The following is a 26,931-nucleotide window of genomic DNA, read 5'->3' on the forward strand; positions in this document are numbered from 1 at the left end:
CTGAGGTCAGCAAGGCCCTGCGGCAGAGCTCCCACACTGATTGCAGACGGGGCCCTCAGCTGGACTCACTGCGCACTAAGTGACCTTCTCAGCCATCCTGGCAGTTGCCCAATCCTCTCATGACTACATGTCATGAGCCTTCTGGGAAGCTCCTGAGCAGGGGACATTTGAAAATGACAACCTCAAGAATACAAAGGGTCTACTCTATTCAGTGCTCCTGAGGGCACATATCAATACTTAAATATGCCTTTGGGGGAATTAATAAATGGATATAGACTATAAGGAGGGGAATTTAATATTTTATTATTATAAGTTTAACAAAATATCCATTTCCTTTGACCAGTAAGTACACATTTAGAAACCTATTTTAAGAGAACAATTAGAGATACATGGACAAACAGATATTCACAGCTGTCTAGTTGCATTACAGAGCAGCAAAATAAAAGAAACAATCCCATTGGCCATAGACAGGAAAATGATTAAAAATTACTGTATGTTTATAAGGACAAAATTAAACAGCCATTACAAATAATATTTCAGAAAAAAACTCATTGATGTAGGAAAATAGGATATAAAACATTCAAAAAATCAGGATAGCCTATATAATAAAAGGGGAATATGCAAATTGTCCCCTAGACCAGGAGTTTCACTGAGAGTTCAATTGGGAGTTCGACCAGGGGGTGGGGCCAGACAGCCAATGGCCTGAGACCCTTCCCCCCAGCTGTTCCTGCCCCCCATCTGCCTGATCAGATGAATTCATGCACCAGCCTCTAGTTAATCTATGTATGTACATTATAATCTCATTTATTAGAAAAACTTTATGTCTTTAAACACAAGACAAAAAGGAAATACACCAAAATATAAATAATGGTTTATTTTAGAGTTGGGATCATAAGTGACTTTTATTTTTCTGTATATTATAAGATTTCCTCCCTAAGTATTTAATACATTTAATTAACTGGTTTTATTAAATAATTCATGCACATATTTATAAAGTTAAATCTGGAGTGAAAAAGAAATCCAGACACCTGCTTCCTTTTCACAGAAACAACACTATCAACAGTTTCCTGTATATCCTCCCAGCGATTCTCTGGTATAGAAGTTGTATGTTTATGTGTACATGTTTGTATATCTATATTTGTTTTTTCACAAATGGAAGAATACTACAAACGCAGTTTTATATTTCATTTAGAGATACATCTTTGAAATCATTCAACATTAGTAAATATACGGCCACCTGACTCTTTTTCATGGCTGCAGAGTATTTCCTAGTATATATGGAACGGAATTGACTTAATCCTCTTTTGGTGGATATTTAAGTTAGTTCTTTGTTTGCTATGATAAACAATGTTGCAATAAACAGCCTTGTATATATGCCTTTAAGAATGGGTACATATATATCTATACAGTGAATTTCTTGATATACAGTCATTGAGCCCAAAGCTTATACAACAGAAAAACTGAAATTTAAACATTTATTTAATGATCATAGCACACAATCTAGAAACAGAGTTAAAAAGAACCCCTAAATATAATAATCCTAAATACCTTGTTCACTTTTTGTTTAAACTGATTATTTTCTGTTTTATTTATTTATTTATTTATTTATTTATTTATTTAAACCTTAGATCACCTTCTTGAATTCTTTTTTTTTTAAAACTATATTTTATTGATTTTTTACAGAGAGGGAGAGAGAGAGCTAGAAACGTTGATGAGAGAGAAACATCGACCAGCTGCCTCCTGCACACCCCCAACCGGGGATGTGCCCGCAACCAATGTACATGCCCTTGACCGGAATCGAACCTGGGACCTTTCAGTCCGCAGACCGACGCTCTACCACTGAGCCAAACTGGTTTCGGCTTGTCTGTTTTATTTATCATGACATGTCTCTCCACTATCAAACAGCATTATTGTTTATTTCAGAGGCAATGTCTATCTTGTCCATTAAATTTATCTCCAGTATCTGAAACAGTGTCTGACTCAACACTAGATAATTCATTAAGTATCGATGGAATAGATGAAGACATTCAAATCTAGTTTTCATTACTAGCCACTCATAACAACAGCACATTCTTGTGTTAGGTCAAGTGTGTCTTAGAAGCAGAGCCTGAGACAGGGGTTTGGATGTGGGTGATTTACTGAGGTCATGCTCACCAAAAAAAATTTGTAAGGAATGAGGAAGTAGGATGGGAAGGGCAAGGAGTCAGGTAAAGATGTCCCTTGAGGTAAAACCGAGCCTTGTCCCGAGCCAAGGGGAGCTCTAGAGCAGTGTTTTTCAACCTTTTTTGGGCAAAGGCACACTTGTTTCATGAAAAAATCACAAGGCACACCACCATTAGAAAATGTTAAAAAATTTAACTCTGTGCCTATATTAACTATATATAAAGTAATTCTCTTGAATAGGAATCAAATAAACACAAAGAAAGTATTTTATAATTACTTTCTTATAAAATATTAAGTAAACAAAATAGTGAAAAATTATAAAATTCTTGTCTTGTCTGCACCTACGGCACACCAGGCAACATCTCGCGGCACACTAGTATGCCGCGGAACAGCGGTTGAAAAACGCTGCTCTAGAGCATAAATCACACCACAGACTCACCCTGAGGTGAGATGCCAGCTATTTTAGTCCCATGTCACTCAGCTTTTGGCTGCAGGTTAAGGGTGAGGAGAGTATAACTTCTTGGGAGAGTCAGCTCCCATTCTTGGAAGGCAATTTCCATGAGCCATCAGCAGTGAACATCCATAGCGACTGGTGCATAGGCACGTACCAGCAGGGTGCCCATGGTGTGTCCACTACAGTAACTCAACCATTTCCTAGTTCCTAGTTTTATTCATTAAAAATAGTTAATTCATAAACATACTCATTGTTATTCCTAACTGTAACTGTAAAGGTCCTCATTACTTATCTAATACACAAATATGTGCAGGAAGGTAAGCAAATAAATTCAGCATTTCCCCTAATTAATAAAAATTGGCACAGCAATAAAGTGTGCTTGCTTGCTTTAAAAAATATGCTCAATACAAAGCAAAATAAATAAGTCTAGCAAAAAAAAAGTTAAATTTAGTTTAACTCTTGGCAAAGAACTAAATAATACTTTCATTGTTCTCAAGTATGTATTTTCTTAAGTTGGACTTTGTTGGGGGGTTACGATTGGCGTTTCTGCTTGAATTTCAATAAACGTTGGTGTCTTACAAGCCCTTTTTTTCTTGAGGTTTCTGAAATATTGACTTCTAGTCTTAAAACTCTCCCTGCATTGGGAGCAAATAGAACTCCAAATATGTATCAGAAGGGGTTGATAATTAGGAAGAAACCTAAGGATAGGCTTATCCTAAACTCTAAGTTTACAGGTGTGGAAACTGAGGCTCAGGGAAGGGAAATGGTTTAGCTAAGGCTGCATGTGTATCAGAGGTAGAAACGGAGTTAGGACTCCAGCCACCTGGTGCTGCTTCTCATCTCTCAAAATGACGACCTGTTGGTTTCCCTAAAGGAACCATTGAGATGGGGTTAGCTTGACTTCAAACTTCTGGCTTCCTTTTGATAGCCTTGACCGTTTTCCCCAGTGACAATTGATTCTGGAAAAAAACCCCTACGGGAATTAAAATTTCCTGTACTCGCTGTAGTGTATTCAAGTGTGAAATGGGACAAAACAGAATGGCTTGGATGCTGTGTGGGGAAATTCCTTGACACTTGAGCATTCTGGATTTTTCAGGAAATGCCTCGGAGAGTTGGCTTTCCTCCGTGCTATTGTCCTTGGAACTGCCACGAGGCCAGGCAGAGAAATTATTTATGGCAGCTTTCCGCGGGGATCAGCCTTTGTCCTCCGCAGACGGATGGGAAGATCCCAGGCCTTCTGCATGCTCACCCGGAGGAGGCTGAGCGCTGACACTTACCCTGGGGAGCAAGGGGAGTCTCAAGGCAAGACATCCACACAGAAGGTAATTATAGTCTTCAGACAGAACAGGGTTACACTTAATTAACAAGAGTTGCTTCTTTCCCAAGGGGTCGACACTCGTACACGTTTTCTATGGCTAGGAAGGAAGAAAGCAGACGTTTCTGAGTCTAGCAGGAGAATGTTCTCATAGCTTTCTTGGGCCTATAATTAAGAAGAGGCTGTGAGGTAATGCAAATGGATGAGCTCAGCCCTGTTGAGTTCTGACCTTCCATCTGGCGGGGAAGAAGAAAACGCTGCCATGTATCCAGAATCGATCACGTCACCCCTGACAGTGTAGTGGCTACGTCACCTTCATCATGTCATGCAGTCCCCGCACCCAACGCTGTGGGTTAGGTGTGAGGGTCCTTGTTTTATGGACAAGGATGCTGGCGGGGGGAAGGTGACTGAACAAGGCCACTGAGCTGGTAAAGTCCAACCTCGGTTGTAAAGCCTCAGCCGCTCACTTTCATCCTAAAATGGCCGAGATGTATTTCTAGTGTTTGCTTTCTTTCCAGCCCCATAAAACCTCTGGGTGAATCAAAGACAGAATTTGGATTGGCCAAAGAGGGATTCTGCCGGTTTTCTGTTTGTTTGCCGAAAGGTGTAAACTCATTTTGCTTTCTGTCTCAGGGGAAATGGGCTCCATCATTCACATCTCAGCCAAGGGTACCTCCTGGGAATTTCTCATCCCGCTGTGGGCTCCGTTTTCTCCCCTCTTAAACCTTCAGCTCATGCTGTGTTTACACATTCCGTATTTGCATCTGGCTTGCCCTGAGTTTTTAGAGTCTGGCATCCAGGAAAGACTCAATAAATGCCGGCTGCCGTGAATTCAGGCTGAACTGAGCAGGGCGGTGACATGGTGATCACAGTGAGACACGGCAGTTCCCACGGACTCAGCTGCTGCCAGATGCTCCTTCCTCCTGCAGCTGCAGGATCCGAAGGACACATCTACTATATCTCAGTAGGGAAGAGGCAGAGAAGCCCAAGGCTCAGGCCCACGGCCCAGAGGTACTTGCTGAGCTCCTACACTATTCCCGGGCAGGGCAGTTCAACTCTTCTCCTCCGGGCTCCGTGCCACCTGGAAACCCTCCAGCCCAGAATCTGTCTTAGGCCTCACGTGTGCGGCTCCCCATCCCCTTTCCCAGAACAGAGAGAGGGAGGGAGGGCGGGGGTTTGCTGCCTGGGACAACACTCCCCATATTTGCTCTGAATAAAATTAATAGCTTTTGTCACTTATCACCCCCTCCCTTTTTTACATATTTATATTATTAATTTTTTACATTGTTAGATTATTACAATTATGTTGTGAGATAATTTTGCACAAATTTTATATATGGGAAATCCAAGAGTTGCTGAGGTTAAATAGTGTGTTGAAGAGCAGTGACTCAAACCTGAGGCATTTGACTCCAAATCTCATGTTTTCCCCACTTGGGACCAAGGACCCTACCTTGTGACTTCATAAACTATGTAGTGCTTCATAACGAGTGCTATCTCTACCGAATGGAATGAAAGAACTTTCCTATTGATAGAGGCCAGCAGCACACATCATAGAAACCCAATGAGAGGCAATTCAATAGGAAGGGGAATGTGGACCACGGCTTGACTGTATTTACTTTCTGTATCTCTCCTGATAACCTCCTGGCACCAGTAAACCTTTCGCCAATAAGTCAAAAGGAAGAATTTCGAATTCCAACAGGACCATACACTTTATCTGTGAGCTTAAGTCTGGGAAATTGTTTCCTTAAAGTATTTGCACCTCACATTGAAATTCTTCCATACTTCATCCTTTGACTTACTCTTCCTCCTTTATTCATTCATTTGGGATACCCTTACTGTCTACCCTGTGCCAGGCACAATCCTAGGCACTTCACCCCATCTTATTCTCTACTTTCACTCACCTACTCATTCATTCCCCAACAGTCACTCATTTTTTTAACTGTGTGTAAGGCATGGATTTCCACTTGCTGTACATGATATTGAAATACCTTTAGGATAATTAGGATAGAAAAAGAGAAACCCAGGGAAACCAGCCCAAGTGCCTACCCCATTGGGAGTGTTGGGTACAAATCTATAGGACCATGAAAAGAGTTAAGTTTCGGCCATGTCTTTCGCTGGTTGTACAATGCGGGGTCATCACTGATCCCCTCAGGGCCTCAGTTTTGTCCTCTGTGACACTGGGGCCACATCGCTTACCACACAAGGCTTGGGAGGATTAGTGGGAATTCAAGTGAAAGTATCTAGCAAAGGGCCCAGTGAGGCCAAAGTTCTCAGCACACAAGACTCTCAGTGGGATGATGATGTAAGTCTCCAAGAAGCTTGCTTTCTGCCAATACCAGCAGGCAGCTAGCTCACAGTGGCATCTTGAGAGCGCTGGGCAGCACATGATCTCTCCTTGCCTCAGGGAGGCTGCGAGGCAGGGTTACATTCGGGCAAAAAACAGTCCAATTGCCGCCTTTGTCTCTTTCAGCCTGAGCCGAACACAGTTCTGGGTCACAAGGCAATGAAATGCCAACTCCCTGACTGCACACTCAAGGGAGGGGATTATTGGAAAGAGATGAGGGTGGGAGAGGGCCCACCAGCTACTCCGCAGCTTTTTCTGACTCCCTGTTTCCAAGGCCACCTCGGGAGAGGAGCAGAGCAGAGCTGCTTTTGTTTCTGTGACTCTGAGAAAAGGCCGGGGCACTGAGGGACAGGTGGGGATGGGATTTGGTCCTGTGCCCCTCCCTGGGTGATGCACTTTTTAAGAAAGGTTATGGCTTTCACATGCATGTAAGGGACAAGCTCCCAGCGTCGGGAGAAGCTGGTCATTCCCGCCCATTGAGGCTCCCACTCTGCTCTCCGGTTGTGTGCACAGCAGAGTAGGTGCTAAGTATGTTTGCTGGATGAATCCCAGTCCAGGAAAAGTCACACACACACACATACACACACACAAAAGCTGTCATTTCACCCTCTGCCACACACAATTGCAGCTTCCCTCTAGGGTGATCTGGGGTTGCAAACGTGTCCATTCCATTATAAGCTCACCCAGTAAACACCAAGCTCAACAACCCATGTGCAGTGCGTTCTGCCTCTGCTAACCACCCAACTATCTCCTAGAAGCGGTGGTCACTGTGTAATTCTGCAATGGAAACCTGCAATCAAAGGAAACCTCCAAGATGAGAACTTCTTTTTGTTTTCTTCCTGGCCTAGGCCACTCATCCCATCGAGCTCGAATCTCTCCTATTTGCCAAAGGTCTCCGGGGTGGGGGGATCCGGGCTTGAGCTTTGACTTTGCCATCCCTCTAAAACGAGGCACAAAGATCTTAACTCTTCTAGTCTCTCTGTGATGCCAGCACAACTTTTTTTGAGTCTGTTCCCCCAATTGCAATAGGGGAATGCTAATGGTTCCCACCTCATAGGTTTCAGAATGGAACGAGTAATGCCTGCAAGGGTGCTTGTAAAATGTGTCACCTTTGTCCCTTACTAGCGCTTGCGGGGAGCAAGTTGGGAACCAAACCCCCAATCAGGCACCATTTGTAGGAAGTGCCCTTTATGGCTTGGAGGACTTGTGCATGTTACCCAAACGCATCGCGCCTCAGTTCCCCTTTTTTTTTGTAAATAGGAGGCCACCTTGCCTCCTTCATAGTGTTGCGAGAATTAAAATATCGCACTGAGTGGCACGCCCCGCAGGGTGCCGGGCACACCAATGGTCTCAGCAAGTGGCTCTTTACCCTGTACCGTTTCTGGACTTAATTTCCCATTTGCGGGTTGAGCCGACAAGAGTTTCCCAAGTCTGCCCAATGCCCCTCACCCCCACCGCCCATCGCCTGGGCCTTGGCCCTGCCACAGCCCCAGGCAGGATGAAATACGGACTTGGAGAACCTTGGGGAGGACAGGACGAGCTGCCCAGGCCCGCGCCCGCCCGCGCAGGCTGGGCGGCCGCCAGCAGCGGCGCCTGCTGGTTACCTTTCACCCAGTTCCCGGCGGGCGCCCGGGGTTACTCCGGGGCAGACGCCGGCCCGCGCCTGCGCAGCTCGCTCCCCACCGCCGAGCTAGAGCTAGCAGAATGGGGCTTTTTTGGTGGTTTCCGTTTCCCTCTGAAATAAAGGGTGTGGGCTGGGAAGATGTGCCCTACTTTCTGGGGCTGGCGGGGCTGGGCGCAATCTCTGGCCCCACGGGCCACCGCGGTCCCCTGAGCCCTCACCCCAGTGCGCCCCGAGCCCGAAACACCCCGTTACTTCCATGTGCCCAAGCCCATCTGTTGTCTTTACACCATCCCGCCCCCTTCCCCGCCTCCCCCCTTTCCCAGCTGGTCCCTATAGGCTCTGCTATCTCCCCAAAGCTCCTCTTTCCCCAAAAGGCAGCAGGGAAGGAGTCCCAGGCTTTGGAACTGAGCACCCGTCCGCCCGGGGGAAAGCCAAGTGGGCGCAGAGTTAATGTTCCCGTTTTTTTGCCAGGGAGGAGCCCGGCCTAAGGACCAGGGGGGAGAAAAGGAGCGCTTTCTCGGTTGTCTCTCTCCCGCTCTCCCCTGGCTACGTGGACAGCAGCTCAGCCCGGGGTTACTGCCGGGCACGGGGCGGGGCGTGCGGTGCTGGGCAGGAAAGCCTCCCTCGCCCCAGGCAACCACAGTGCAGAAATGGGTGGTTTAAAAAATCGTCTGGTGAGGTTTTGCGTACCCAGCCGCACAGCCCCCCATAACGGTTTGCAGAGTTAAGGTTATCTTCTGCTCCCGGGTCCTGCCTCTCCTGCCATCCCATTGAACAAGGGGTAGGGAACGCGGTCTAGGACGAATAAGAACTAGATGTGTGCGTATTAGATTCTGTCCTGTAGTTTGGCGATTGTATGTGGTCTTTTGAGAAAGATCTCTGTAAAGGGACCTCCCTCACACACTAGAAGGGAAGAAGACACGTAGCGATATAGTGTTTTATGTTTATAGAAAATGTCCAAGGAAGATACATGCTTAAAAAGGCTTTAATATTATTATAAAGATGGTGTGAATTAAAATGTAAAACATGAGTATCAATTGTTTTTTATGGAAAAATAATATTAGCTATGTGCAAAATATACCTCTTATTCCTGTGGCTGGCCCCACTGCCTCCCTACCTCTGGTTCCTGCTGACCTCACTCTTCCCCTTCCTCACCCCACCCCCCTCCCACACACACACCCATACCGTGTCCAGAGTGAATTGGGATAAGTTCTTTCCTCTCTCCAGGATCAATGTATTTACCTATAAGATGTAGGGATTAGTCCGGGTGATACCCCGGGTCCTTCAGCATTACAGCTAGGTGATGAATCCTAAGATCCTCAGTTCCATAATGTCGTGTCTTCTCCATTTCAGACAGGCCCAGCGGGAATGCTGTAAAGAGAATTGCCATCAGCGTGACAATTTTGTTCCATGATTGGACATTTTGAGGTTTTTCTATGTTCCTTGAAAGGTTGAATAACTGTCTCAAGACATTGACATTTCTTCCAAATTATATTTCTTTGACTCTGCTATTGCCCCAGCACAGTTTACAATGCAGCCAATTGGTGCAAATTCATTCTTAATTAATAAAAGGACATTTTTGACTAGGGGGGGGGCACAGCGTTCCTATACTATCATTTTATTATGAAGACATTTTTAAAGGTCATGAGCAGATGAATGCATCACATGAGAAAAAAGCGTGAAGGCTGGACATAGAGAAACCATTTAGAACAATGTTAGTCTGATAAATCCTAAATGAGTCTATATGTTTTACCGGAGGTTAGTATAAAGTCTTGCACTTAGTTAAAAAACAAACAAAACTAACATACCTTATTTGGGGAATGGAAGGAAATAAGGTAACCAATATGGAACGTCTTTATATTTCTAAAATCATAGTTTATATTTTGCAGGGGAAGAAAGTGCCATTAAAAGAGGTTGAACATTTGGCTTAAGATCACGATTAACGTGATAAAACTGAATCATGTGATACAACTGAATTGGGTTTCTAAGGCGAAGCCTTCTGTTTAGGAGAGCCTTCCAGTAATGGGTTTGTATGTGTACACACAGGCACAGGCTCATGTGGAGTAGGGGAAATGGAGATATGGAGAGATCGTGTGTGTGTGGAGGTGGGGCAGATGATGGGCATTTATAATAATAACTGAGCCCAGTGCACAGATTTGTGCACTGGTGGGGTCCCTCTGCCTGGCCTGTGGGGATTGGGCCGAAACCAGTTCTCCGACATCCCCCAAGGTGTCCTATATTGCAAGAGGGAACAAGCAAGGCTGAGGGACCCCACTGGTGCACTACTGTGGTTGGGAGGAGGGGGGGAGGAAGAGGGGATGACTGTGGAAGGGCTCCAGGGCATGTCCAGCCTATTTCTCCTAGTCCCTATGGGCTGGACCCTAGCAGCAAGCTAACCTACCGGTTGGAGTGTCTGCCCCCTGATGGTCAGTGTGTGTCACAGTGACTGGTCGAACCGTCTAACAGTCAGATACTTAGCATATTAGGCTTTTATTATATAGGGTTATTAGTACAGCTAGTATTTATTGAACTTTACAATGTCCCAGACATGCATTAACTCGTGTAATTTTCCTAACAATCTTATAAAGTACATAATATTATTGCCTGTTTTAGAACATCCAGGGAATTTGGGGGCTAAAAAAAGAGATGTGATTTGTCCAAGTCTCACAGGAAGTGGCGAAGCAAGGATTCACCCTGGGACTAACTCCAGGGTTCAAGGAGAATCTTTGTTTTAGAGGTTTCCATTGGCTGGAAACTCGGGATGAATCAGCAATGAAATGTGGGTTCACAAAACAACAAGAAAGCCCACTTTATGGGAGAACATATTTGCAAATGTTATCACTGATAAAGGTTTAATCTCCAACATCTACAGACAGCTTATATAACTTAATAAAAGGAAAACAAGTGATCCAATAAAAAAATGGGCAATGGACATAAATAGAATCTTTTCAAAAGAAGACAGAAGGAAGGCCAAGAGGCATATGAAAACATGCTCAGTGTCACTAATTATCCGAGGAATGCAAATCAAAATGACTATGTGGTACCATCTCATACCTATCAGAATGGCAATCATCAACAAATCAACAAATGACAAATGCTGGTGAGGATGTGGAGAAAAAGGAACTCTCGTGCACTGCTGGTGGGAATGCAGACTGGTGCAGCCACTGAGGAGAACAGTATGGAGTTTCCTCAAAAAACTAAAAATGGAACTCCCATTTGACCCAGTGATCCCACTTCTAGAAATATATTCCAAGAAACTAGAAACACCAATCATAAAGGATATATGCACCCCTATATTCATAGCAGCACAATTCACCATAGCTAAGATTTGGAAACAGCCTAGGTGCCTGTCAGCAGATGATTGGATCAGAAAACTATGGTACATCTACACAATGGAATACTATGCTGCCATAAAAAAAAGAAGGAATTCTTACCATTTGCAGCAGCAAGGATGGACCTGGAGAGCACTATGTTAAGTGAAATAAGCCAGGCAATGAAAGAAAAATAACACTTGATCTCACTCATTTATGGAAAGAAAAAAAAGAACATTATAACCTGATGAACAAAAAGATAGATACAGAGACAGCAACGCATCGAACAGACTGTCAAATTACAGCGGGAAGGCTGGGGAGTGTTGGGGAGGAGTGGGGGAGAAGAGATCAACCAAAGGCCTTTTATGCATGCATATAAGCACAACCAATGGACACAAGACACTGGGGGGTGGGGTGAGGGCATTCGGCAGGGGTAGAGAAGGCTGGGGGGAGGTTAATGGGAGGGGGGGAAGGAGATATATGTACTACTTATATGTAAAACTTTAAACAATAAAAATAAAATAAATTCAAACAAAAGAGAAAAAAAGAAATGTGGTTCAAGGAACCAAAGGGACCTCAGGTTGTGAGACTAGAAATCCAGTGGAGGAGAATGCTCTCCTGTGTGCTGGTCCAGTCTCACCTGGAAGACGGCTGTGCTGGGCACCATATACGAAGACATGGACACTTAAGATAGCAGCCAGGAGCACAGCTGGGGTTTGCCCAAGATGAAGGGCCCAAGGTGGAGCTGCATTTGGCTCCTCTGATCCCTTCCACCACCTTGGGACCCTGGAGTCCAAGGCCAACCACAATTATGAGACGCTGTGGTACAGTGAAAATAGTGAGGGATTCCAGCCAGACCCTTGATTGATCTTGATTCTGTTCAACCCTTCCCAGCTAGGTGACCTTGGGTATATTTCTTAACTTCTCTAAGCCTCATTTTTCCCAGTTATAAAATGGGGAGAATCTACCTTGCTGCACTGCTGTGAGAACTAATTGAGATAATGTATGTTTAGTAACCACCTCTTCCCATTTCCCATCCATACAAACAAGGATGAGTTTAATCTTTGCCAATAATTTAATGAAATCCTTAAAAAGCATAATTTCAAATTGTCATCTAGGTTTTTGCGTGGCTAAAGCAGTGGCCTTTACAGTTTTAGCTGTTTTTTTTGTTTTGTTTTGTTTTGTTAGTTTGTTTTTGTTTTTTAAGTAGTAGTATGGGGAGAGCTTAATGGATTTATTGGAATAACAGAACAAGAAGAATAAGTGAAGGTTTGAGGAGGAGAGATAGTTGGGGAAGGCTGAGAGAGGGGAAGGCTAAGATGTGGACATGGTCAAAGGTCTTATAAAGAAGAGGGTGACTGATGCTGACTTTAAAATTGATTGGGGTGTTGCACCACTCTTTTCCTAAAAGGTTGAGTGAAGCTTGCTGCACACGTGGGCACTGATAAATTTTGTGTGACTGTCAATTTGAGTTAAACATTTGTGGGACACGGTGTGCAGAACAACAAAACATCCCCTGAGCAAAGTAATTCTGAAGAAGCTGGTGGTTAGGGCCTGAGCTAATCAAGAAATGTGGAACACACTTGGGAATTCCAAGAATTCTTGGGGAGATTATTAGGTTTTTCCATAATCTGCAGGAAAGGAGATGTAAACCATCCATCTGCATCTGAAGGATCAGGATAACTCCAGATGAATTCCAGATGTAAATAACCTGGTATGGAGCAGAAAAGTCGGTAATTTTAAAAATTCAGTTTATATAATCCTTTTATAGCTTTTCTGAGTACTAGGAACTGTTCTAAATACATTTATAGCACTTGTAATTCTCATCACTGCTCCATATAGCACAGCTAGCAAATGGTGCTGCCTAAACTCAAACGCAGGCAAATCTGTTCACTAGCTGGGAACTCCTACAGTCTACGGAGCTGTACTTGGCATTACTTTGCATTGCCAAGCTCAGGCAAGGCGGCTCCCTCTTCTCCATCAGAGCACAATTCTAAGCTCTTTGATAACTGATGATGGAAGAGGTTCCCTCAAACAAGAATCTTATAAGAGGAAGTGGAAAAGTGGCTGCAAGTCTGGAGGCTTCCTGCCCATGGATGCTATTGGTGTGGTTCAGGATAACCCCTTCCCCAGGCTTACTTGCTCCCATACTGGAAAATCTCTCAAGGAGATAGTAATTTGTAATAAGCGATTGTTCTTTAACCACTGGCTGAGATGTCCAGAGGTAGATAGAAGTAAAAGGGCCTTTTGAGGGATGGGATCCATCGGATGACTGGAAGGCATCCCAAGGGATCTAGGGGGACATATGAGAAAGGCTGCAGGAGGTGTGAGCTACAGAGGAACACTGGGGCACAGAGGACACGGGTCCTCAGAAGCCCAGGGAAGCTGTATCTTAGTTTCTGGTAGAACTGCACTGCTCTGCCCCACTCGTAGCACTTGCTGTCATTTCAGGTCCCCAAATGACCTCAAGTGGGCCCTTAAGGCCTTTGAAAACTGTCAAGGCCATTGAATTGGGTTTAAGAGAAAAATATTGAAACCTAGGGTGTGTTTGGCAGAGATGGGTCCCCCAAAAGCCCTTTGTGGGAACTACAGCCATACTTGGACATTTGTTAGAGGAGCCAAAGAAAGGTAGTATAAGACACAGCTGGGTGTGGGCACTGCTGCTAGTTACCATCTCTAAATCTCAGTATCCTCAACTATACAATGTGGATATTGACACTTACCTCACAAGGTAAAATGAGACAATGCAGGTGAGCATGCTTTGAAACTATAAGTACACCACATGAATGCTGTTTCTATTGCTGAGAAAACGTGGTGTTTGGGACATTGTTCATAAATAGTCAACTCAACTTCTAGCTATTTTGGTAGTGAAGATCCAACCTCACCCCAAAAGAGAAAACAATAGCTCCTCATCAAAACAGAAAAGAAGAACCCATCATTGTGTTATTAGTCTGCATCAGCTGGTTCACTGTTATATATTCCATAATCTGTTACCCTGAATCTTTCCACTGTGCTACAAGCCAAGAGAGATGAGGTGAGCCAGCTGGCCACTGGGGAAAGTGCTTTCTCATCTATTAAAGTATCTTCCTCATCCATCAAAGGGCTTTCCTGTGATTAGGTGCTTTTTTTTTTTTTTTCCACTTGATCCCCCTCTTCTTCCTCTGGCAAGTCTTTCTGTCCATCCGTCAAATTGTAAATAATTTCCCAGATATAGGCTACCTCCTTGTCTCCAGTTCTTCTCCACCCGTCCCATCAGCTTTCCTTTAAGTACTGATGCATTTCCCCTCTCCCATGCTGGCACCTCCCAACTCCCAAATAAGGCTATTTAATAGCTAGTCCTGCTCTATAGCAAGAAATCAATATCCTAAAGGAAACTATAGATTCTCAGGGTGGAACAAAAAGGTTCTAGGAAGCAGAGCATCTGTCACCTCCATGAGCGGTGCCAAAGCTGCTTATAAATGAGACCGTAAGAGCTCAGGGCCATTTCCCCTTGACTTTTCTGCCTCTGTGAACATTTAAAGGACGATGACTATTGGTTTCACATCCATTTGCTAGATTCAGAGTTACCAAGTACATTTGGGAGAAATACAGGATTTAAAAATATATAGCTTGGAAGCATTAGTCATGAAAGTGGCATCATCTGAAGGCAAATTCATGGCAATCAACGTGTCGAGACTGTGGGCCCGAGGAAGAGGGAGCATCCACTTCTAAATTTAAAGTTAATATTAGGTCTATACACTGATAAACACTCTAAGCAGTTACATAGGTTACTGAATGCTTCACCTTAGTGACCACATGAACCTACTACTGCTTTAACTGCTACCTCATTGTACTCTTCCACCCATAACCAGGTTTAATAATAGCTGTAGCTATTGAACATTCGTTTTCTTCAGTGCCCTGGGCTTATTATCCTATGTACTTTTATCTCATCTAACCCTCATTATGTTACTCAATCAAGTACTATTTATTTTAACTTTGGAAAGGATGATGTGGGAACCAGGGGATGAGGTTAAATAATTTGCCCAACATCACCATTTTAATAAGTAGCCAAGTAGATTCGGCTCTTCTGGCTCCAATGCTCAGCTGCTTTGTTTAGAAGTCCTTCCCTTGCTGCTTACTCAGTATCCTCAATCTCCTCCTCCAGAGCTGGCTTCTGTGCTCCTCATTCCAATAAGCTGCTTTTGTAATACTACTTTCCTTTTGAACAAAACCAGTCGTCGTAATTATAACAATATCAGTTATATAAGAGGGTCGATTATATGCCGGTCACAGGCTAGACTCTCGCACAGTTAAATTCGGGGTCAGCGAACCCTTCTTACTCCCATCCCTTCTTTATTATTATCAAGTGTCAGGAAATCAGGAAACAAAATTTGAAAGAAAACAAAAATTGGACCGAGAAGCGAAAGTCCTGGAATTCCTTAGGTGCAAAGTTAAAATAGCCACTTTCTGTGAACTTCACAGAGTCATTATGGGATTATACTGGATGATGAATATAATAGTGCTTTGGAAACTGGCCAGGTCGCTTCAAAGTATTCTTGTAAACTGTGTTAATATCCAGCTGTGTGGCCTTGGCAAGTGAACATCTCTGAACCCGTTTCATCACCTCCAGTGGGAATCAGTCCCTACCACTCAAGGATTAAGTACGGCTTAGTCCACAATGCAGGGCAATGAAATCTGTATTTTATTGACACACTTTTAAAGTATGTTTTGAAGGCCTTGTTCTATTCCAGTTTCTTGTGCTTCTCTTCCTCCTCTTCTTTGTTCTCTTCTTTGCTGGCCAACTCTTCACTCACCTCCCTGAGTCAAGCCTGAACTTTCAACTCCTGGCCTGACTGTATTCATTTCCATGGGGAGCTCGCCGACTCCCCGGAGCCCAGCCACCTCTTTACCCAGATACTCTCGCCTCTCCGCCCCGTTCTGTGCTACAAGCCTCTTTCCTCTGCCTTGCCTGGTTCCAGGGGATCAGGCTAAAATGCAGTTTCTGATTCAGGAGAATGTGGTGGGTAGATTATGCTGGCCCAGGGCCAAACACTCTGAAAAGAGAGAATCTAGCCTACGTGCTCCCGCAGAAAGGGATGTACTCTTTTCCCCCCTCTTTTCCTCTTTCCTGTTGTTTGTGTTGTAGTTGTGGTGGCTGAAGCTCTTGGGCCATGAGTGGGTGTGGCATGCCGAACACGGGCAGAGCAACAGCATAGAACCGACCTAACGAATAGGTCCTGTTTACCACTAAATCGCTCTCCTTGCCTGTGTCATGCCCTGGCAGCCTGGGTGCTGGGATATAGGATAGTTTCCACCCCCCCCCCCCCCCCTGGCTCTGCATGACTCATTTGTCCAGCCCAGAGGTCTTCTCTGTACCATTAAACCCTTTCCCCCTCACCAACCCTGTGTCAGTGGTCCTCTGGGGATCACCTGGTGGCCTTGTTGGAACACAGGCTGCTGGGCCCTCGTTTGGAATTTCTGGTACTAGGCCTGGGAGGGGCCTCAGGAATCTGCATTTGAACACTCATCTTCCGTTATTTTGATGCAGGTGACTTGTGGGCCAAAATATTGGGAAACACTGCCCAAGTTTTGCTTTATTTTGCTAAGTTATAAAATTATGAAATGATCCAACCACACAGGAAAAAAAAAGAGCAATATAACAAATCCTTTAGTACCTACCACCTTGCTTCTTCAAATTGTACTTATTTTATCTGTTGTAAAGCATCCCATACAATATGAATTAACCACACTTTATGTATCCTATTGATGGGCATTTAGGTTTTTTTTTCTTCTTCCAAATTTTGGCTGTTAACAAGTAATTCTGGAATGAACATCCTTGAATGTACCTCCTTGTGAACACTGGGGGGAATTTAAAACACACTCTATATAGCGTTTCTCACCTTCATCACAGTTCCCTGGGGCACTTTACATACATGGTTCTGCCTTCAAATCTCAAAACCCCCAGAAGCAGCATGAAGGGGTGGCAGCCTCCTTGAAAGCTTTGTAGCCCCAGCTCTTCTTCCTCCAAACGCTCTGGTCACCACTCAGCATGTTCTTTTTCTGCTTCGCGCATTCACGTGTCTCTTATTGACATTGAAACAAAAACAACTGGTGTGGTGGATAGTACTGCTCTTCCTTCAACCCAGAGCCATTTGTTGTCCTTTTTTCATTATTATCAGAATGTCAGTTTTGTTTGGGATGGCAGTATGCCCAGTTTTTTAAAAAAAACAAACACATTATTCTCTTATCTCCTGTGCCACTGCAGGTTGGGGATGGGGTGAGGGAGGAGCAGGGGAGGAACGGGAATAGTGAGGCTACATGGCTTGCTGGGGAGTCTGCTGGAAAGTTACTGAAAAGTTTTGCTTTCCTGTTACCTGTGCTCTCCCCTTCCTCATCTTCTCCCTCTTCCTTCTCTTCTTCTTTTTCATTTTTTTCATTTTTTTTTTTGTCTGAAACAAGGGTGAGAGGCTGGAGGTAGAGCCCCTTGAACCATGAGATTGGGGCCACATGTGACTTTGTTGAAGCAATGACAGGGGAACTTGTGTTTGCCCCATCTTTCCTTGAGTCCTTTATGTACTGGAGTTCTTTCTTCCATCAGAACAGGATCTTAGAGAGTACTGATCTGAAGATAGGTGAATGTTTTGGCTAATTAACTACATTTTTTATCTTTAAAATGGTAAATCTCAGGCAATTTGAGGCAATCCTATCCATTTAATTGAATAATTCAGCTTCTTTGCCACAAAAGCATCTAATTTTTACCTTAACCTGACTGTTAAAAAATTGCTTCAGGCAAGATTGCAAATGAGTTATCCTATGTTAATTACTGACTTAACCATAACCTTCATAAACGTAGACTTCTCTGTATTTAGGTCTTAAAGACCTAACATTTAAAGTAAGATCTAATATAATAATCACTTATTTTCCTCAAAAGTAGGGTTTATCTTTGGGGTTAGAAATCCAAATAATATGGAAAGAGGTTTTGGTAGTTTTGCTGCAATGTATCTAGAAAAACTAACATTTTGAGTATTGTACATTAGTGTTCATTGACATTTCATTTAGCTCCTATCAGCATCTTTCCGATAAGCATACACTTATTTTTATGCTTGGCTTCAATAATGCTGAGCTACCATACAGGAGGGATTTGCAAATATACGAATGAATGTGATTGTCCTGCACTTTGGAAATATAAAATGCTTCCGAATGCACAAAATAATGATATAGTACCATCTAGACTCTAACATGCTGTTCAGTGCACCCCTCGAAAAGGTTCTGAAGTTTGTTTGATGGTAAGCCAAGGCTAAAAATCTAGATTTCTCTTTTGGAGGCATCATGAAATGATACTTTCAGTTTTTCCTTTTTAGTTGCTATTTATTTTGGTGCACTTTTTCCTGTAATTCATTTGAGAGTAACAGGTCTGTATAATGCTGTCATGTATACAGAATGAACTATGGACTATTATAAATTAATTAATAGTTAAAAATTGGTAATAGGTTATAGATGAGCTGTTATTTATGAACATTTAAGAAAACATGGAAATTAATCTTAAAAGTGGGGCCTGATCTCCCTCCAAATAAGGCACCCCAGCAACATGGTCCCTTCATTAATTCGGCAAATATGTAGATAACTACTTCAGGCCAGGTTTGGGGAAAGAAAGTAGGGAAGGTGTTGTGGGATTGAATGGCACAACATATGTGAAAAATCCTGTATACTCTCGGTTGCTATTAAAGAGAATCAAAAGCAGAAGGGCCTCAGAAAAATAGAGGAGGCTGCCTAGAAAAAGGAGAAGATGAGCATAATGCCATAGTCCAGTGGTCAGCAAACTGCGGCTCTTTGGCTCCTTGAGTGTGGCTCTTTCACAAAATACCATGGCCTGGGCAAGTCTATTTTAAAGTGGCATTAGAAGAAGTTTAAAAAATTTGGCTCAAAAGAAATTTCAGTCATTGTAGTGTTGATATTTGGCTCTGTTGACTAATGAGTTTGCTGACCACTGCCATAGTCTGTTCTGATAAGGGCTTTGAAATGGAAGGTGGGGGTTGGGGGTGGCTCCCTGTGACAGTGGATAAGCACTGCGTTGCTTTGGGAAGTGAGGCCGGGGAGAGCGCTTGTGATGCTCATGGGATGGAGGATTTGGGATAATGAGTGAAAGATGAACTTCTGCTGTGTATGGTTTGAGAACATGTTTGCCCAGCGACCACCGGCTCTCATCAAGAGGACTTGAAACTGACCATGGGTGGGGGTGGGAGGTGGGAGAGATGGCTAGATAAACCTGTTAAACAAGTTACCCTGGAGTAGGTATAGAATTGAGAGAGGGGGAAAAAAAGCCTGGGAGTTGCCCAGGGAGTCACATGAGAAAATAATTGGGGAGGGAGTTGTAAACAATGCTTAGAGCTTCAATTAGCCATATGCCAATGGCTGTGCGTAGGTAATAAACGATGTGCACTTGGGATGATAACAAAGGACAGTAAGTACAGTCCCTTAAGGTTCAGTGAGCTGGGGCAGTATGGGACTCAACCTACTGACAGTCCCTTTGCATCGGGTAAAAGTACTCCTACGAATATGACTCATCTAGCTCAGTGCCTACTACAAAGTAATTATTAGGGACAGAAGGGAAAAAAAGCTATAAAGCTCATGTAAGTTCCTGCTGTTCTCTTCACCAGAATCTATCCAGTTTTTCAAGCCTAGAAACCCAACACCCTCCTACCTTTTCGAAGCAAACACCAAATCTGGTTGATTCCAGCTCATAAATGTTCATGGCACCAGTCCATTTCTCTGTCTCTCCACTTAGCACTCCCATCATCTCTGGGTCTATTCCCATAGTTTCCTAGCAAGACTCCCTAGTTCCACTCTTGCTCTACTCTCATCCATTCTTCAGGAGGCACCCAGGGCCTTTGTTTTAAAACAAAACCCATTCATGTCAGCTCCTATGTCAAACCCATCCACTGTTTCCCGTCACTCAGGGTGAAGACAGATGAACACAGCTTAGAGCACCCACATGTTTTGGCCTCCACCTGACTCCCCAGCTGCATCTCTGTCCTTGTCCATCAACTTTCAGCTCCTAAAATATGTTAGGCTCCTTCTTGCCTTAGGATCTTTGCAGGCAGTTACTTTGTTTGCCTAAAGCTCTATCCCTGTCATCTGCTTAGTTCATGCTTGCTTATCCTTCAGATCTCAGTTTACTTTCTCTGGGAAAGCTTTCCCTGACCACCCATGCTAAGGGAATTCTTGTAGGAAACATAGTTGTAGCAGCCTCTACTTCTCCTCCTTGCAGTTTGCAATTAGATATTTTTTTGTAAAATTATTTCTTTAATGGATCTGACTCCCACTTGACTATATTCCCATCATAAGGGCAGGGATTATGCCTATTTAACAAAGAGACCTAGCAAAATGCTAAGCAAATAGTGAAATGCTCACCATATACTTGACAAATAAACTAAGCAACTGTGATATAGCTGATTTAAAGACTAGATGGATAAAAACCATTCTGGTGCAAGGTGTTGACAGTGGGAGGGCTGTGTGCATGTGATCCTAAAATTGCTCTAAAAAATGAAGCCTACTTAAAAATTTATGTTTCTATTTCTATCCCTCTCTCTTCCTCTCCCTCTAAAAATCAATAAAAACATTTTTAAAAAACTCTACATTAAGACAGCATTTTAAAAAAAGCATAGCCTTCATATTTCGAACTTCTCTGTCCCTAAAGGATCCTGGTGTACCTTCACAGCTATCCGATTTCACTGGAATCAGTCTCTTCACTGTGTCGCCTGCACATCAGAATGCACTGGTCCCCTCAAGTGCATTTGAAATCAACATGAAAACCTTAATTAATTTCAATGATCACTCACCCTTACACTTCAGTGCTTTAGATGAAGAAGAGACAAGTAGCCACTGTGAGCTACCTTAAAAACACACACACAAAAATACCAAGCTTTAAAAACAAAATTACTAAGATATTTACCCAGAGAAATATGTACATACTATTCCTTGTATATGTTAGGCTGCTTCCTACCCCCAGGCCTTTGTACTTATGATACCTCATCCAGATGATGCCCCTGGTTTGATCTAGCAACTCCCACGGATCCTTCAGCTCTCCCAGAAGCCATTGCTGATCCTCCTACTCTTCCCCACCCCCAACATAGATGGCCTTCTCCGTATTCCAGTGTCATCCTTTGCTAACCTCTGATCCTGTATTTGATTTACTTTTACTGTTTCTCTCCTTATAAGCTGTGTGAGAACAGAACCATTGGGCTGAATAGAGAAGCCTTATAATGTAGGAATTACGTACAAAGATACAAGCTTCAGAGTGGGTTCAAATTATGACTCCAACAGTTACTGACTGTGAGGCCTTAGGGAACTTATTGAATTGGAGCCCTGGTTTTATCACATTTTAAATGAAGATACTAAGACTCACGTCACAGAGTTGTAATGAGGATTATGAGAAATTTTGAGTATAAAGCACTTAGAAGAATGGGTACCTAAAACATAATCAATGCTCATTAAAATATATATTGAGCCCAGTCAGTGTGGCTTAATGGTTGAGCATTGACTTATGAACCAGGAGGTCACAGTTCAATTCCTGGTCAGGGCACATACCCGGATTGCAGGCTTGATGCCCAGTAGGATGTGTGTGGGACAATGATTCTCTCTCATCATTGATGTTTCTGTTTCTCCCTCTTCCTTCCTCTCTGAAATCAATATATACATAAAGAAAGAAAAAGAAGGAAAGCAAAAAGAAAGAGAGGAAGAGAAGTGATTGACACACAAAAAGGGAATAGATGAAAAATTCCTACAACTGTTAATAAATTCTACTGTTGAGGATTGCTTTTCTCTATTTAGCTCTGGCAAAATCAGAGGGACTTTTATTTTTCCTTAACATTTTGATGTTGAAACGCACTCGTTGCACTTGATCTTTTATGGGGAAAAAGCATGCCTTTTAATTCTTTTTAAGCAGTTACCATGAGGGCGTATGCACTGATCATTACTTATTGGTTAATGTGATTTTCATCTTCCACCTGCTCTTTTGTATTTTGGCGCACATTCATTCTTGATGGGCTCTATACCCTTTATTAACATGGAAATAACCTTTACTGGGCATCTACTAATATAGAGCATTACAGTGAACACAAATGTGAAACATGGTCTTTTCTACTTTGCCTTCCTGTCACCTAGGAGTTGGCAACATTGAACATGCATGAGGTAAAATGGTAAAGTTGATATGTGTAGCTCATGTACTTGGGCATTTCATTGTTGGAATAGGAGCTCTGAATGACAGGGACTTCATCTTTATCAGGAAAGCTCAACTTTGAGCACGTGTTGTTTGCCCAGCACCGTGGTACGCACTGCAGGAGACACCAGAGGAAGTAAGGCTCAATGCCTGCCTCCAAGGAGCTGACCACTGAGTAGGAGGATTAGATACCGACAATAGTACAAGCTAAAGAAAATGCCACAGGATAAACACAAGGAAAGTGCTCCAGGTTTCAAAGGAGAGGAAGGATACAGTGGTGCCTATTATAGACACCAAGCTAGCTATTAAGAACAAGAGATAAATGAGCCAATATTACTAACCTCAAAGAATAATAGAGTGGGAAGGACACATTTGTCATTTGGCCATTCACTCATTTATTCAACTTTTACTGAGTGTCTGTTAAGTTCCAAGCTCAAAGATGAAATAAACATGGTCCCTGTTATAAAAGAACTCATAGTTTGGTTCAGGAGATAGGTGTATAAACAAAACGTTTCAATACAGTGTCTTACGTACCAAGATCTGGCATGTTAAAAATGACAAAGTCACACGGTGGAGAGTGAAGGGGCAGTTAATACTTTCTGGGATCAGGGAAGGCTTCCGAGGGGAACACAATGTACTACATGACCGAAAAAGAAACAAGACTGGAGATGTGTTTAAGATAGAGACCAGATGATAGAGGGCTTTTCAGCCCTCAGCTGCAAAAATGGAATGTCAAGGAGCAATAACTGTTCTTAATCACCTGGACCAGGTGAATAATAAAAGCCCAGGAGGACCTGGAGGGAATGTCAGGGAGAGGTTCACAGTGGAGCAGGTGTCCAAGAGCCTTAAATGATGGTTAGGAACTTGTTAGGAGACCAGAAAAAGAAAAGCATGTACTTAGAAAAACAGCATTTCTCAGGAAGTAGTTCCCTCTTCTGGATTTCAATATATGCAAATAATGGAGAGAAAGAATTCCAGAAAGAGAAGACAAGCTGAGCCAAAGGCAGAAAGCGCTCTCTCTCTCTCTCCTCTCTCCTCTCTCTCTCTCTCTCTCTCTCTCTCTCTCTCTCTCTCTCTCTCTCTCTCTCACACACACACACACACACACACAATTGAACAGTGAAAGCCTATGGAAGGAGAATTTCAGTTCACTCCATGTGTCTGTCCCTGACTTTGACCACTGTACAAATTCACATAGGAGGGATGTCTTCCATCCACAACTTTCTCATCCTCAAGGGTGGGTCTTAGGTGTTCAGAGTTTTTTTTGAAGTTAGGAGACCAACTTGTTTTCAAGGCGTCCAGGTCAATAGTGACACTACATGGCTGGAGGGCCCCGTAACAAAATGGACCTCCAGACTCCAATCCAAAAGTGACCTCTAGGCCTAGCTCCTCCCCTCCCCCACCCCCACCTCCAGTTCTACAGTGCACTTTGTAGAGACACTGAGGATCTGGGAGCCTTAGAACCCACTGAGACCTCACATCAAATTACTGGAGAAGCTGACACTTGCCTTCTTTCCTAACACAAAACTCTCCTTCAGAGCCAGCTTGCAAGCCGCAGAAGAAATGATCTCATGACTCTATGGTAATGCTTGCTAATCTCTGTTGACTCATGGAGTCCTTGGGCAGTCTGATAAAAGCTAAAGACATGATCCGTCAAGAATATATATAAATACACTCCAAACTTCCACACACTCCTGGATGAGATTGCAGGCCCTATGTAAAACAAACAAACAAACAAACAAACAAAACACACAACTTGCCCCAAATTCCAGCTAGTGTGCAGCCTGATTGTCTTCCTCATTTTCTAGACCTGCATCCAAAATGACTTTTGGCTCCAAATATTAAATCTCTGAAGGACGAGATGTTCCACTGTTGAGGAGTTACAAAAGAATGTGCTGGGAGCTCAGAAGGCATGTTCACAAAGAGCATTCCAAAGATGTTTGAAGAAAGCCAGGTCTCTGGAAAGTGCAGCTTCTGCAGATGATCACCTGGAAGAGGGTAGCATCTGTGTTCTTGTCCTGCTCAGCTCTGGATCAGTCCCTTTCTCTCGCAGGCAAAGCTCACGTGGAGGTTTTGATGCGATAGCTTCCTATCTGCTCATTCAAAGAGGGACAGTTCCAACGCTTAGCAGATACTGCCTCCTCCACGAGAGGAACCTCTCCAGGCAGTTCTGTGCTTCTTCCTTCTTGCCCCAAATCCTTATATAAATCTGCATCGCTATTTTCATCCCCAACTCTCCCAATAGACCTGAAGGGCAGACAATGGATTCATGCATTTCACCATTTGACATTTAGTAAGAGGCCACTGTGTGTTAGCACTGCAGACACAATGGTGAACAAATCAGTTCTGCAGACTCTCAAGAAAGGCAGACAAATAACAAATCTACAATGGACTGTGCCTAAAGCTATCCTCTGAGTAAAACAGGGTGTTTTACATTCCTGAGTTCTTCAGCCTCTCACTGTCCTTCCACATACTGATGTATCCTCCCAGAGCAAAGGAGGCTATGGAAGCCCTTTGCAAATTTGAGGACATTATCTATCCACCCATCTAATCTCTCTCCCAGACGGGTAACAGTAAATTTAAGAGAACAGACGAGGGTTACTTTGTAGGGTTTTCTCTGTAGGGCCTGCACCTCTAGCCTTTTGAGGCCTCCCATGACCTGGATTTGGCAGGGAGGGGACAGTTTGAATTCCAGGCTGGCTAAAAGGCCTTGGCTGAGCAGTTTTGGCAGATTTCACAACACAGCAGGGGAAGGCTTCCCAGGAAGAGATAGCAGGCTGGGGGCTGGGGTGGGAGAGTGGAGGGAGGGTGGGGCAACTGCATTTCTGCAAATTGGAAAGGGTAGGAGGTGGGATAATCCCCAAAGGCATGATGAAGCAGGACAGGAGGAGAAAAACCCCTAACAGCTAGCCTCCCGCACCTCCCCCGCTAACAACCATGACGTGCAAGCTTTATTAGATCAAACTTGCCAGGTGCCCTCCCTTTGTACCCCCAGCAGCCCTGAGACACACCGATGGAGCTGGGGCCAACCAGTCACCCGCGCATGCGCGCCGCTTACGCTGCTGCTGCTGCTGCTGCTGCTGCTGCTGCTGCTGCTGCTGCTGCTGCATGCTCTTTAGACACTTATCCACGAGGCCCCGACTTTCTCCTTTTATCTTGGGTTGTGTGTCATGCTCAATACACAACAGCTTTAGAGTCCGTTGGCGGCCTGAGTGAGGGGGTGGGGGGACAGGAAGAAGCCAGTTAAGAAGCACACGGGCCTGGAACTACAACTCCCAGCAAGCACAGCGCAGGCTCCTCCCCCTCGTGGGCGGGCCCGAAGCTCCCTGTGGCTTAAAGCGGCGATTGCAGCTGGGGCTTGTGGCCTCTTGAGCCCTCATTTTGTGCTGCGAGCTGGGCAGAGTGGGAAAGTGGTGGTGTCTTTCCATTTGCCAGTTTGTAGGTGAACTAGCAAACAGCACAACACAAATGAACAATACTTAGCCCGTTTAGAGATTTCTCTCAGGGCCGGTGGCTCGTTGCTCCTACTTCGCAAATACAAATTGTAGCTTTAGTAAATGAGAAGCTGAAAAATAGCTTCTGTGTGTTCAATTTCTGTAAGACAAATTATTTTCCCTATTGTGTCAGAGCAATATTATTTTCCTTTTTGGTTTGCAGGTGGCAGTGACTGATGTTTACAGACTCACTTATTTTCTCTATCCAATAAATAAAAGGAAAGGCTGTTTAAAGAAATCTTGCAGTAAATCATCCTGGAAAAGTATAAGCTTATTTATTGATTTGATAAATTTTCTACTTCAATAACTTTTGTTTAAAATGTAGCACCCTTGCGCTAGCCCAGTGGTCGGCAAACTCATTAGTCAACAGAGCCAAATATCAAAGGTACAACAATTGAAATTTCCTTTGAGAGCCAAATTTTTTAAACTTAAACTTCTTCTAATGCCATTCGTTCAAAATAGACTAACGAAGGCCGTGGTATTTTGTGGAAGAGCCACACTCAAGGGGCCAAAAAGCCTCATGTGGCTCGCAAGCTGCAGTTTATAGCCGCTTTGGCTCACTGGATAAAGTGTTGGCCTGGGGATTGAAGGGTCTGAGGTTCAATTCAGGTCAAGGGCATATACCTTGGTTGAAGGCACATGCCCAGTAGGGGATGTGCAGGAGGCAGTTGATCAGTGGTTCTCTCTCATCATTGATGTTTCTAACTCTATCCCTCTCCCTTCCTCTTTGTAAAAAATTACAAAATCTATAAAATAAAATAAAATGAAATTCTGTTTTAAAAAACAGGTTTTAAAATCTACTTTTAATTGTAACCATCTTTGAACAGAAGGTAGAGCAGTGAGGTTTAAAACTGCTCCTATAGCCGAAACCGGTTTGGCTCAATGGATAGAGTGTCGGCTTGGGGACTGAAAGGTCCCGGGTTCGATTCCGGTCAAGGGCATGTACCTTGGTTGCGGGCATATCCCCAGTAGGGGGTGTGCAAGAGGCAGCTGATCGATGACTCTCTCTCATTGATGTTTCTAACTCTC

At 43.7% G+C, this 26,931-nt stretch overlaps 1 protein-coding gene and 1 long non-coding RNA gene across 2 annotated transcripts in view; one reads left to right on the plus strand and one right to left on the minus strand.

Annotated features, from left to right (window-relative positions):
• Nucleotides 1-3,727, plus strand: part of LOC311630411 (uncharacterized protein) — a gene marked incomplete at its 5' end in the record, with an annotated part of 144,698 nt that extends 140,971 nt beyond the window's left edge. Inside the window, one exon of the mRNA XM_084899348.1 lies at nt 3,714-3,727. The remainder of the gene's footprint in view (nt 1-3,713) is intronic.
• A 5,359-nt stretch (nt 3,728-9,086) lies between these two features.
• LOC311630412 lies at nt 9,087-25,602 on the minus strand. The gene is made up of 3 exons (XR_014796374.1): nt 25,420-25,602; nt 24,169-24,501; nt 9,087-9,271 (listed from the first exon to the last, which is right to left on the minus strand). It is a non-coding gene; the product is annotated as an uncharacterized lncRNA (long non-coding RNA).
• Between the last annotated feature and the right edge of the window lie 1,329 nt (nt 25,603-26,931).

Source organism: Pipistrellus hanaki, assembly GCF_964339955.1.
Source record: "Pipistrellus hanaki genome assembly, chromosome: 11".
Classification (NCBI taxonomy): Eukaryota; Metazoa; Chordata; class Mammalia; order Chiroptera; family Vespertilionidae; genus Pipistrellus; species Pipistrellus hanaki.